Source organism: Medicago sativa, chromosome 4 (genome assembly GCF_051527215.1).
Source record: "Medicago sativa cultivar Bolivia chromosome 4, Bolivia_mono, whole genome shotgun sequence".
Taxonomy (NCBI): domain Eukaryota; kingdom Viridiplantae; phylum Streptophyta; class Magnoliopsida; order Fabales; family Fabaceae; genus Medicago; species Medicago sativa.
In genome coordinates this window covers 61,809,422-61,824,621 of record NC_140752.1, presented here as the reverse complement: position 1 = coordinate 61,824,621, position 15,200 = coordinate 61,809,422, and the positions used below count along the sequence as shown (strand labels likewise).

The 15,200-nt window shown below is 28.6% G+C and overlaps 2 long non-coding RNA genes across 3 annotated transcripts; one reads left to right on the top strand and one right to left on the bottom strand.

The window, feature by feature from the left end:
- Positions 1 to 8,226: 8,226 nt before the first annotated feature.
- On the top strand, positions 8,227 to 10,995 carry LOC146930460 (uncharacterized). 2 transcript variants are annotated; one of them, XR_015006404.1, is made up of 2 exons: positions 8,227 to 8,706; positions 8,888 to 10,995. It is a non-coding gene; the product is annotated as an uncharacterized LOC146930460 (long non-coding RNA). The 2 variants fall into 2 exon arrangements; XR_015006403.1 differs by having other exon boundaries at positions 8,819 to 10,995.
- On the bottom strand, positions 8,710 to 11,161 carry LOC146930459 (uncharacterized). The gene is made up of 2 exons (XR_015006405.1): positions 10,525 to 11,161; positions 8,710 to 8,891 (listed from the first exon to the last, which is right to left on the bottom strand). It is a non-coding gene; the product is annotated as an uncharacterized LOC146930459 (long non-coding RNA).
- Positions 11,162 to 15,200: the final 4,039 nt, after the last annotated feature.

The window sequence follows — 15,200 nt, the reverse complement described above, 5'->3', positions numbered from 1 at the left end:
GAATATACACCTTTAAAGGAACATGTCTGTGCCAAATTAAATCCGTAGTAACAACAGTGTTGTGCACCTCCTGAGTGGTAAGTAACCGGTACACACCTCAAACCGAATAACCCCTGCTGGGATCAGGTCTCCACTGCCAATGATCTAAAACATTATTCTGCAAAGAAATGTCAGAAAGTAAAGTCTTACACTCTTCTAACATCTCCTCCTCCCACACCCACAACCTACGCCGCCACCGCCAACCAGCCCCGCCCTCCTCCCATCCCAACACATGCATCGTCGCAATTGTAAACGACTTCTTTTTTGCTAAATCAAACAACAGCCTAAACCTCCTACACAACGGCTGCCCACCCAACCATACATCCGTCCAAAAAAAGGACTCCCTCCCATCACCGACCTTCCTCACAACACTCTCCTCAAACCACCTACCGCCGTCCACACCATCCCTATCACGAATTTTCGCTACCTCCTTCCACCAAGAAGAACCACTCCAGCCTCCAAATTTCCCATTCACCTCACCATACCTAGCCACCAACACCCTATGCCACAATCCCCCTCTATCTACTAACATTCTCCAACACCACTTCCCAAGCAAAGCAAGCACATCGATAAATACTTGACCTTATCCAACAAATGAGGCATAGATTTTGCCTTATTATTAAAGTTTCTATCATTTCTTTCTTGCCAAATACGGTAACATTTACCCTATAACTGTTATGTATATATATTGATCGAAAAAGGTTCTCACACTTCTCACGACTTCTCTGGCCGGATTTACCCTTCCCCAAGCCCTTGGGTTGAAACCTCTTATCTGATCCTTTAGATGTCCTAGGTGATCCTTTTGTTTAGGTTTTTATTTTCTTACCATTCCTTTTGTTTTCTTCTTTAACAAACTTCTATCATTTATTTTACAAAAGTCATATGTTTTATTGTTACATTAAAAACAAAGTACACTTTTTGTTTTTTTTTTTGTTTTTAAACCAATTTTTAGGATAAGCTATAGAAGATAGACTGTATCGCAAGTCAAACTTCCTCTTTATTTAATCATCACTAATTGCTATCATTAAAGCAATGTGAATATTTTAAGTTTAAGGAATCTAGTGTTTTATTGCATCTGATTATGTTAATCTCTATTATATATATTTACCTTAATTTTTTTGAAAAGTACACTTGGCACTCTTCTATGTTAAACTTCATTTAATGTATTACACACCTTAGCATCACTAATACACATGTGCACCTCATCATCTAATTGTAGCTTGATTATTGGCTATTTATAAATCATTGTTACATATTAACACATGTTTGACCTTGCTATTTATTACAATTGATACCGACATGAATGCCAATACAAAAGTGGCATCCTATAAGAATATGCTCTCTATTGAACCTACAACCATTTCATTTTGTATGTGTATTTCCACTAATCAAACAATCACCCTTTAATGTCCATAAATGTCTTATAATTACGTGTAAAAAAGGTTCTAATTTAAGATCAGCATCAACAATTGTATTGCTCAATTTTTCTCTATAAATATTGGTTCAACTTTCACCATTTCATATTCATTCAAAGAATTCAGAATTCTTTCTAAATATCGTAACAAAAGTTGTATATGATGGTGGTTAGGGTAAAAAGATGTTTTCATTTATACTATTTTCTGTTAGTTTTCTCTCATTGTATTGTTTTTATTTGATAGTATTATCTATCATTTTTTTTAATTCACTTATAAATTCTAGACTTCTTTATATTTATAGACTTCTTTATCAAAGTCCAGGGATTATGGATCTAATATGTAACGTGGAGGCCAGACCTAGCAATTAGTCATCTAAATTTTGAACTCACACCTTTCAAGCGATCATTTGATATCATGATCAACACGTAGCAGCAGTACAATTTCGTCCAAGAATTTTTGAAGAATATTAAGATTGAGAAGGATTGATAAGGATCTATGAAACATGGAGATTTTTTTTTCTTTCTATGAAACATGGATATAAACACGTACTAATGATCTTTTTAGTGTTTACTGGCATTATCATCAAATTGTTTGTTGATAATTTATTTTTTTAGCTGAAATATATAATTTAGTTTTTTTTTTGAAGGAATAATTTAGTTGTTTCTCCTTAAAAAAATAATTTGGTCGTTTCAAATTATAATTTTGCTACGTTAATGTTGTTGGTTTTTTTTTTTTGAAGGAATGTTGTTGGTTGGCTTTTATTGTCTTTGTTTATTTTTTCATATTTTTTAATTATATTTTAAAACAAAGCAATTTGATTAGATGCACCAATAAAACAAAGTGATTTGATATATCAATAAAAAAAATTGTTGGTATATACAAGTTAACTCATTCACTATATACGAATTTACGAATCTATATTATTATAAAGATAAAAAAATAGTACACGTGACATTTTAATTTGCTTACAAGACTTAATTGCTCTTAATTCTTCATTTGTAAATTTCCTACAATAAACACGTTACTTCTTTTTTGTTATTATTACTTACTCATATTAATTTAGTAATTTTTATGAACATTCAAAGTTATTATTACTTAATCATATTAATTTAGTAATTTTTATGAACATTCATAATCAAATCAAGAAAGAGAAGATTTTCACGTGCCAAAGCAATTGTCCTTTTTTATGGTGAAAATATTATAATTTTTTGTCAATCATTTTTATACATGCTATACATGCTAACAATTCAATTAATAATCTTAAACAAAATAAAACAAAATATCAACTTCGAATCTCTTTAATAATAAACAAAAGGCATGCACAGCAAAAATAAATCAAAATAGGCGAATAATTATTGATTTAAATTGTACTAAAAAAACTGATTATGATTTTATTATACAATTTCAACTCTATTTTATTACTCAATTATAACTTAATCGTTGTATTTTCTTCATATTTTTTTAATCTATGAAAATAATATCCTAAGTAAATAGAAAATCATTTTTACGTATTAATTTTCCTAGGAAAAATTTAATAAAATAATTTTCCAAATATTTGTTTTAATTTTTGGAAAAATAAATCAAGGTAGGCAAATTTTCCAATCAAACTTATTAGGATATATTTTGTTAAAAAATTGAACAAGCAAGAATTTTGGTAAAGAAGTGTCCATTTAATCATACATTATCACTGCAAGAATTTTGTTTTGAATGAAAATTATATGCATTGATTTTAGTTGATTACATAATATGCATGGTCAAAGATAATTAATAACATTTACCTTCAATTCCTTAATGGTGATAATCATTTACCTTCAATTCCTTTTTCCTATAAAAAATAATTTGTTCAATTCCTTCAACATGATAAATGGATGATTTGCGTTTTTAATCATATGTTTAATGTTCAATAATTTGCTAGCCTTTTCCCTATATATAGTCGATCCATCTTACATCATTTTCACTTTCTTATTCATTCATACGATCTTATTACCTTTAAAAAATTTGCAATGGTACCATATACATGTTCCATTTCCGTTGTTTCTAAATATGAATCAACCATTAACGTTAGAAAAAAATTAATCAAACAACGTGTTTTACTTCTCTTGCATGAAACAGAAATTTTATAACATCAAATAAAATGTATAATTAAATTAAATGAAGGATTAAATGACAATGAAAATTCATGAATGAGTTTGAATGAAAAATAACCGTTAAAATAAAGCTTATAAAATAGAGCTTAATTCTCTAAAAAAAAAAATAAAGCTTAATGGAATTTTTTATTTAAAATAAAGCTTATAAAAATATCCAAATAAGAACAATTACATTGGACAAATCCTTCTGCATAGTAATATTTGTTTTTTGGTACATTTTACTTAGTATTTTAATCTCAACAAGAGTGCACTAAAGATCCTATGTAAATCTTCTTTCATTTTTAATTTCACTAAGATAATAAATAAAACGATGTTAAGCCTTTACCGCCGATTAAGGATCCATTTCCTAAAAAGAAATACCCATTCATTACCAAAAAAAAATTGTTAAGAAAAAAATATTTATGAGTTGATTATTGTTTGTATAATATTACGATGTTTACTCCGCTAAATTTTTTTTTTTACCAAAAATGGTAACAATCACATTTGGATTGAATCCGTGTGAGAGGTAACAAAATATAAAGTTTTTTTAATTGTTTTTCTTAAAAAAAAAATTGGTATATGCAAATTTCACTATTGTAAACAAATAAAAAATAGCTTCATTTTTTTTCAATGAAAAACTAATTGAATTTTTTATCACTTATTAATTTGATGGTTTCAAAGGCAACCATCAAATTATCATCATTGTTTGATTTCTCAACCAATCAAATGGAGTCATGTACTCTTTGCCTTAACTTTCTACCAATTAGAGTAACTAAATCATCATAGGTTTCAATCATACACATATTTGTTAACAAGTAAATCAAATATATATATATATATATATATATATATATATATATATATATAGGTACAACAAATATAACTTTCTAACATGCAAAATCTTAAATGTTTTTCTGCTCAACTTTCAACTCGCATGGTGACGTGACATTTTTTTTTCTTGGGCTTTCATTTTCATTTTTCTTTCGTTTCTCAAATATGAAACGTATCATTGATGTCATTACAAGAACCATTGAATTGCTTCTAAAATGCAAGGACCATTGAGTACGGGTATATGATATAACATAATGAGTATGTGTAACATTCCAATTTGAGTATTAAGAATTTAAAACTTTTTCAACTCAAATGGAGTTTTACTTTAAGATTTCAACTTAAAACTTCATATAAATGACTTTGAATAACTTTATTTAGAAGAAAGATTTACAAAATATTTACATTTACATAAAAGACACCTTTAAAAATACAACGAATAATGAGACCCTAAACTATACTCTACTGTGATCCGGCCTCTGATGATACTTTGAAAATTACTTATACCTGAAAAATAGAAATAAACGTGGGGTGAGAGTATGAGTGTATGTCATTGCAAGGACCTTTGAATTGCTTCTAAAATTGAATTAATTCAAAGTATTTCTGGTCAATTTGTTTTGATAAAAAAAAAAGGATCCTAAAAATATGTCAGATTATATAGTTGATTTAATTATAATGCTATGAAGAGTATCATTTTATTTTTCTACGAAAGGTGCAAAATCATCTTAGCATTTAATGAAATATCAATTGTCTAATTGAATGTATTTATTGGTTTTCTTTGATTGTGTTTTTCAGATGATGTTAGAGGTTCTTGGTACAAACTCAGATGAAGAAGAAAAAAATTAATTTTGTTTTGAGAAGGAAAGAAAAATTAATCTAACAACTAATTATTAAAATTTGCCATTAAAAAGCCTTTGTTTAATATGATATATTTTTTCTTAATTAAATACATTAAATATATAACTTTTAACCTATGATGATCAATAAAATCTTATGTCTTTCATTTTAAATGGTATTCTAGACATTTTTTAAATTAAAAATAGAAAATAATTGATATTTTAAGGATCTTTTCTAATAAGTTTTCTTAAGAAAAAAATTTATGGAGAAAAAACAAAAAAAAAACAAGGAGACGTAAACCTAATCTGATAAAAATTTAGGGAAATAAATCGAATCCAAGAAAAGAGCTAACATGAACTAAGTTGTATAATCACATTAGGTTAAGAACAACCACATTAATTAACACTGCATCTTCGTCAAAATCCTTAAGACATTAGATATATGGATCATCTCATTTATATGTTTCTTCTCATCTACTGATGCATTCAATGTGAAACTTTAACTCACATATGACACATTAGCACCACTTAGTGCGATTTAATAGATGAAGGTTTATGCTCATTTCTTTCATGAGAAAAGAGAAAGTAAATTAGGAAATGAAAGATGATAAAAAAAATTGAACATGAGAGAAATAATAATGAATATCTCCGCAATCAATACATCATAGAGTTCAGAGTTATGAGGAAGCCTACAATGAGTTGGATCATTACATTTGTCTAAGAGAAACCCCACAAATGAGATTGACACCACATCTTCGTTCAAAACCTTAAGACATTAGGTATATTGGACATCTCATTTATATGTTTCTCAATATTTACTCTTGCATCAAATGTAAAAGGTTAACTCACACATGTCACATTAACTTCTTCTTTCTAAGGGTGAGAATCTTGGTGTCTATGATTTGACGAAATATCCAACTAAGATTGGAGACACAACCTGTAAAAAAGATGGGTTGGTGACACTTTTATAGAGGGGCGTTTTTACACATTTCTTTCATGAAAAGAGCGTAAGTAAAATAGAAAAAGAAAGAAGATGAAAACAAAATTTAAACATGAGAGAAATGGTAAGGGAAAATAACGAGTTTTTGATAATTTATGAGTTTGTTGATGAAGTTATAAATTATTGGGTAATTTTTCTACCTAATATTAGGATCATTAAAAAAATGTCACATAAATTTAAAATGTCTAATAAATGTGTATTTTGTTAACTCATCATAACACATCTACATTTTTCCTTTTTCAGATCCTCCAAAGACCAAAAGTGAAGGAGTTTTAAATATTGCTTTCACCAAAAAATAATTCCATCAAAGTGAATGACATCAAAAGTTTAAAATGTAAGATAATAAAATTAACACAAATGACACCTAAAAATTAACAAAAACAAATCATTGTAATGCTGGGACTTCCTATGAAGCTTACATTGAATTATATTCAACATGAGAGTAAAATAAATCTCACAAATGAGATTGACACCACATTTTTATCCAAAATCTTTAGATACATATATATGAGTCATTTCACTTATATGTTATTCATCATACACTCCAGCTCCCCTACAACGTTGAACCATGATATCATACCACAGTTGGACTTTCTGGAGAAGCCAACAATAATGTGGATCAACTCATCGGAGAAAGAGCAACCACACGGTGAAAATGAGACTACATTTTCATCCAAAAATTTAAGGCTTAAGTATGAATTTTTCACTCTTTTGATGTTCAACCTGTACTCTTTCATCTAATGTTGAACTTTAACTGACTTTTGCTACATCGCAATATTATCTCTCAAGTTTGACGGAATTCTAGCCCGTGCTTGGCACGGGTTTCCATGCTAGTACCTTTTAAAACATCACAATATGGGTTTCGTCTATTTACCAAGTTAAATAGTCACCTCAATTGTTAAGAGGATTTTTTTAGTTTGTTTATGGAAGCACCTATCTCTTTTAACTATTTTCTAGATCACACTTAATAAATTAATTTTAATAAATGAGTTTTATTGAAATAAAATGATATGTAGTTATTTGCGAGACTCATTTAGTAATTTTTTTGAAATGCTGGTTTGAAGAGATTTAATGCTTACTTAATAACAAATTTTTTTTTTATAAAATAATATATGTGCATGTGAAACCCACTTAAAACTTCAAAATGAAAGCTCTATTGTGAATGCTATAAAGTACTGAAATGACATTCTCTTACCTTTTCATAAAAGAAAAACACTATATTTAACTATAATTCTACCTTATTTTAATTTCCAATTTTACAAGTTTTTTTTTTTGACAAGACCAATTTTACAAGTCTTGATGTATTTTTTTTGGTAGTGGCCGGGGTTTGAATCTCGGGCCTTGCATATTTTATGCATTGTCCAAACCAATTGAGCTAAACTCACGAGAATAATCTTGATGTATTTTCATAGTAGACAACACTAATGTTATATTAGATCCATTAAAGAAAACATTAATTTTATATTAAAAGTTCTATTATGTTTTCTGGTGCATTTTTTTACATGATTTCTTTTACACTTTCATCAACAATATTATTTACTAATCAATGAATTAAGAATGTCAAGATAAACAATTATATATCACATAATACTTCTTTGAGGAAAAGAGACATCACATAATACTATATAGAATAAAGTTATCCAATAGTGGTAATGTAATAATTGATTTGTGAAGTATTTTATTCATTAGAGTCATCGGAGGAGAAAATTAAGTTGAGATTATTCTTTAAACTCTTTTGATCAAATACACACTACAAACATCCATAATTGCAAAGTTGATTCATGATTTGTGCACTTATTTTATTTTTCACGAAAATTAAGGATGTTTCTTTCGCTCATCTTGGGTTGGGACTGCACGTGGGCAGTAAAATTCCTTTGTTTTTCCCCCACGTCTCCCGTGGTTTTTTCTGATTTCTTTTTCAGGTTAAAACTAAAAAGCTTGTTTCATTATGGTAAAGACAATGACATATCTTTAATCTCTCTTAATATAAGAAGAGAAGATGTTGTGGAAAATATATTATTACCCTAAGCTGGTTGCTTGCCAAATCACACAATTGAGGGTAAAAGTTGTCTAAAAATTACTTTATTGAACTAAATGACCAAAATTAACTATGATGATGTCATGTAACTACTAAAGGCATCTGGTTTAGTTTATTTGCTCTACAAAAACACTCTTTCACTTACATAGCAACTAGACAAATTACTTTTGCGTCAGCATTTATATCATTTACCAATGCTGCAAGTTGTACTCTTGGGGGGCAAAATTCAAATTTCAAAATTCAAATACTCTTTTATATATCATCTAATACTCCTTCACTATTATATCATTCTCCCTTTTTCTTCTTCCACTGTTTTTATCTTTACTATTTTTTCTTCTCAATTTCTAACCATTTTTTCATCTCTATTTTGCAGAAAAATCTTGAACACATGAAGATAAATGAAACTTCTTTTATCATCACAAAGGTATGAAGATGATAATAAACTCATTTTTTGGTTGTGCATTGTCTTTAATTTTTTTTTCCCTCTTCATATCAAATCTCTATAACATGTTAAATGAAGCTTCTTTTTTTTTAAGATTCTCCACGAATGCATAAGAAACAATATACACATACAAGAATGTTGAATGATCTTCTTGTGTCTCCAGCAAACTATAAAACAAGAAGAAAAGCACATACAAGTTAAAAGAAAAGCAGAAGTAAATGATGAGAAAACATGGGTAAGTGAACGATCCTTTCTTTTTTTTTCTTCCATTTCTATTGGATTTTAGTAATACTTGCTGTTTTGAAAAATATATATATATAACTAATTAGTCAAAATAAGAGTTCAAGAAATAAAATAAAATCTACATAAAATACATGTTTGGACACATTTCTACTTTCATTCATAGACATGCTTTCTTGTGTTACAAAATCAAATGCTCAAATATCTATCCTTCAAATGCTAATCTCATTATTTGTCATTGTAATCTTTAACTTCATTTGTTTTAACAGTGGAATTTTTTTTTTCTTAGTAGGAATGTTAAACAATGTTGTATCTCTCCAAGAAACATCAAAGACGGTAAATAAATGATGAAAAACAGCTAGAAGAGTACTAATATTTCTATGTGGTCATAAATGTATTTTTCAATTTTATGAGTTAAAAAAGTGATGAATTTTAAAGGTAACTCCTGAAAATCTGATTTGAAAAGAAAGAGAGGAGAATGAAATGGTGGATAATATTCAAAAAAAAATTATATAAGTCGCCGGAGGTGAAATGGGTGTGACTGAAAGGTGGTTGGTGTAATTGGTGGTACACGGTGGAGATGAAAAAGCAAAGGAGGTTAAGTTTTTTTTTTTTGGTGCATAGAGATGAAAAATTATGTTTACTTGGTTAGGTTAAAAAAATAACTATTCATTATTAATAAATAACAATAAATAAAAAGTTGATGTGTATTTTTTTAAGATAAAGTTGATGGGTCATTGATTTGTGGTTATGACATATCACGAGTGAACAGTTGAGGAATTGATGTGTGATAAAAAAATTATCATAATAAATAATAATAGAAAAAACAGTCGTGATAGGTGTCACTATTTTTTTGTATAATGTTGTGGTAGAAAAAAATTTGAAATTTTTTGTTGCAGATAGATGAACTAGGAGATAAATCCATGTCAATAGTGCCTTGAGGATAATTGAACTCTTTCTGTTTTCTTTTCTTCAAAAGACAAGATAAATGGTCTTTTTATGTAGAGATTCAACAAATGTTACTATATAAAAAAACACTATTTAAGCACTATTTTTAGTTATTATATATTAAAAATAAATGTCCTGCTCACATATTTTTTCTACAGAACAGATATGGAAATAAACATATTATGTATTCATTACTTTATTTATGTTATGTAAAGGAACAAATGATACATCCGATTTTTTTTTTTTTTTGATCAGGAATACATCCGATTTTTATTCATTGTAAAAACAAAATTACACATGAGTTTTTGGATCTAGAAAATCATGTTTTTTAAAATCATGTCATGCAACTTCTATTACAAAAATCAATTAAGAGAAATGCAAACAGTAAAAAAGCAAATCCATATGGCTTACATTTTTTTTTTTTTTGCTTAATTTATCAACAAAGTTAATTCATGAGAATGTATCAACACAAACCAATAGCCAGATGAAAGAAAATGCCTCAGAAATCTCTAAAACATGAAACTTAAAATTGTAGATGAAACTAAATTTCAATTACCTGTGGAACATTTTAGCAAACAAAATTCCCAAATCCAAACCAGATTTGATACTTACATTTTAATGTCTATCTCTTATGTTGTTGCATGCATAAAGTTGAGAAGAAATAGCACCATGTTGTTACTGTGCAAACTTTCTGATACGGTGGTGAAAATTTCAGTACGGTGGTCAACAGAAAAAATGGTCAAAGTTTACAAACAAATAAAAAAAATTACTTGATTTTCAAGATTCCTCCTTTTGTAATTATGATTTGATAGAAGGATAGAGGATGAAGGGAGCATCAAAAATATGCATTTCTTTTGGAAAAAGGAGGCTGGACGGAGGGGTTGGTGGCCAGAAAGAGAGTGGCAGCGGCTAGGGTTTCTATTAGGGGCGGAGAAGACAGAGAGAGGAAGGGAAGCTGAAATGAATACTGGTTTATGATTTTCTTGGTATTTATATTTGGGTTGTTGGTTTTTATTGGGCCGAAATTTAAACAAGCCCATGCCTGTTATTTATTTTTTCTTATTAAAAATTATTGCATCTCAAGATTTTCTTTTTTGCCAAAAGTTCCCTTCAATTTTTATGGTATACGGGAGATTAATTATTTTTTTTCTCCAAGGAACTCAATTAATTATTTAAATATATGTAATTATTTAAATATATGTATTAGGACAAGTTGTAAGTGATATTAATTTTAAAATAAATTTTATACATAGAATAGATTGTCACCGCTAACAATTTAAAATAATTATTATATATGGGATAAGTAGTCACTAATACAAATTTAGTAATAATTATTATCCACAGGACAAATTGTTTAGTAAAAATTATTATACACGGGACAAATCATCGCTGATACAAATTTTAAAATAATTATCATACACGAGACAAGTCGTCCCTTAAACAAATTTTAAAATAATTATAATTCAAAATAAACAAGTAAATAATTAATGTACACGGAAAAATTGTCAATAACTAATTCATCACTCCAAAATGCACGGGATAAATGGATATTATATAAAATTTTGTAAACAACTAAAATGCATGAGAGAAACGGTCACGAAAATTCCAAAAGTAACTCAAATGCATGGTATGAGTTGTCACCGACTAAACTAACTTTGATACACGGGACAAAATATCATTTATAAAAAATTGATCTAGCAAAAATGTTTATACTATTTAGAATATCACATCACTTTAATTCTACAATTATATTGAACTCTCATCAACTAAAATTAAAGAGATAAGTGAGCATTGTCTAAAAGTTCGTAAATATATAAAATGCATGGGAGAAGTGGGCAATGACTAAAAATTCAGAATTAACTCAAATGTACAAGATAAATTGACACCGACTAAATTAACTTTGATATCTGGGACAAGTTGTAATTTATAAAAAAAATTCTTCCTGATAAAACGTTTATACTATCTAGAATATCACCTCGCTTCAATTCTACAATGATATTGAATTGTCATCTTCTAAAATGCACGAGATAAGTGAGATTGTCTAAAATATCGTAAATAAAAAAATGCACGGGAGAAGCGGGCATTGACATAAGTAACTCAAATGTACAGGATAAGTTGTCACTGACAAAAATAACTTTGGTACACGAGAGAAGTTGATATTTATAAAAAATTGTTCTTGCGAAAACGTTTTACTATTTAGAATATCACATCACTTTAATTCTACAATTATATTGAACTCTCATCAACTAATATGCACGGGACAAATGGACATTGTCTAAAATTTTGTAAATATATAAAATGCATAGGAGAAGTGGGTATTGACTAAAATTTTAGAATTAACTCAAATGTACAAGATAAGTTGACACTGATTAAATTAACTTTGATTCACATGACAAGTTGTCATTTATTAAAATCAATTCTTGATAAAACGTTTATACTATTTAGAATATCACATCATTTTAACTCTATAATTATATTGAATCCTCATCAACTAAAATGCACGGGATAAATGGACATTGTCTATAATATCGTGAATAAATAAAATGCATGAGAGAAGCGAGCATTGATTCAAATATCAGAAGTAACTCAAATGCACGTGATAAGTTATCTCTGACTAAATTAAGTTTGATACATGGGACAAATTGTCATTTATAAAAAATTGTTCCTGATAAAACGTGTATACTATTTAGAATATGGCATCAATTTAATTCTACAATTATATTGAACTCTCCTGATAAAATGCACATGATAAATGGATGTTGTCTAAAATATTGTAAATAAATAAAATGCATGGGAGAAGCGAGCATTGAGTAAAATTTCAGATCCAGAAATTGTAGATTTAAATGCACGGGATGAGTTGTTATTTGACTAAACTAACTATGATACACGACAGAAGTTGTTATGGTGGAAATACTTTGAACAAACCAAACTGGTTAAGTATTATTGACTTCTACATTTTCAACTTTTCGTTTATAACTTTTGTTATACCTATGATAATTATTTGTAATATATTAACTTCGTCTAATATATGATTTTCTTATGCAGAAATTATCATGTGAATTTGCAAATTTTCTAAAGCACAACATATACGACAACCTAATTCTATCTGAAGACATTGGAGAAAATCAAACTTTGAACATCATTGTCAATAAAGATCGCAAATTAACTACACAAATTTGACCTAAGTGGAATAATTTCGTCCAAACTAATGAATTCCGACCAGGATGTGCTGTCAGATTTAATTTTTCGATCAATAATTGTTATGTTTGTCATGTATTTCATGTAAAATAGGACTATGTGGGTTATTTTATATTAGTCTATTTATGACTATATATTCATAAGATTGTACCAAAGCATTAGCATTACCTGTCAATTCTATTTTCTACATTATATTCGAAATTAACTGTTTTCTACTTATTCCCAGAAGTATAAATTATATAATCAATGCAATTTAGTTTATTATAACATCCAACATATAATACACAAATAATTGGACAACACATAAATTATTCACATAAATAAATAATTAATTTACACAATAACTCATATAAATTATTAATGATTTTTTACAAATAACAAAAGTTTACTGTACCCGTGCGTCAGCACGGGTTTGTTACTAGTGACTTTATTAAAGTCGTAGTGCAAAGTGTCTGCCTATATATCTATTGAATTCTGAACATAGAGGTTGATAGATCAAGAGATACCGTTTTAATTTGTCTCTATGGAGCAAGTCTTGTATAAACACAACCCTAAATAAAATTTATTTGGACACACATATGATTGATAAAATATAAAAGAGAAATGATAGTAAATGATGTGACTAAATTATTTCTTTTTTAAATTTTATCATTCATGTATGTCTAAATACTTTTGATTTAGGGTTGTGTTCAACTAAGTATTTATCGTTTCTATGTCCATTTATTTTTTCTTTTGAAAACTCGACTATATGTCCCCATTTATGTTTTTTGTTTAAGGGATGCCCATTTATACGTTATGTGTTATAAAACAACCATTTTTACGACTACAAAATTGCATTCATCAAGTGATTGATAAATTTTAGTTAAAGAGAAATTGTTTGAAATAATTTAAGTATCTCGGTAAGCCCTCTCTGAACCTTTAGTTAAAGATAAATTGGTAAAAAGTTAACTCATCTGCAAAGTTGTCGGTTCAACTTTTGTTGCCGATGTATGATGTCTTTGGTGGATGATTTATAAGTACATCTGTAAGCGCTCTCTGAACCTTGAGATCTGTCATGACTCTGACGAACTTTTGAAACTCAACTTAGCTAAGCTTTTTCTCAACGACAAAAATATGAAGGTCATGTTGGATTAAAGGACACTGAGTCACTATTAGTAGTCTTGATCATGAGTGTAAAAAAAAAAAGAACACTCACCACAATCGAGACTCCTGCTGGTCACTTTCCTTTTTCTTGCTAGACATGTACACAACACAAAAATCCATTATCTTTCTTTTTCTCTCTACTTTAATCAATACGACTTTGCTGGGTTGATTTTGTCTTTGCTTCGTAATGTGAAGCTTTTCTCTGTTCTTTTATTAGTCTTATTAAACGCCCGCATTCATCGAACCCCTTATCATACGTCTTTGTCTTTTTTAAGTGTGGCAATCACACGTCTTTGTCTTCCTTAGCACATTTTGGTATTTGTATATTGTGTCTATTTCATTTTTCACGTAGAAAGAGTTATAAAAAGGCATCTGTACAGTATTTTCTTTTATAACCATCTATAGTACTATGTGCAAGTTTGATATGTGATTTTTTAATATACCAAGAATTACTTACACATGAATAGAAGACAAACAGAGAACAAGTTGCACGACTTGGTTTTCACACATGACAAAATCAATCATTGTAAACACAATATTCATGGACCTAGGAGACATGACATTGCTATGTATGACCCTTTGAACTCTATATAGAAGGTCAATAGCCTCTGGTGCTAGAAAACCGAAAGTGTCAAAAACAAATGATCAGAGCCGTCTTAACAAATTCGTAGGTCCAATTTTAGTTTTTAAGGGATGTAAAAAAAAAAATTGGACCGCAAAAGAAATAAATAAGGCAATATAAAGAATTAAAAAGTACATTCTAATGAGACTTGAACCCTTGACGACAACCTACAACACATGTATCCGCGCCACTAAAGCATTGTGTTAAGTTTTGAATTTATTACACTTTATCGGTATATAACTAATATTTTCGTGTCTTACATATAAAAAAAAGTATTTTGGGCCCCAAAAAATTTGAGGCCCGGTGACATAGTCCAGCCTTGACG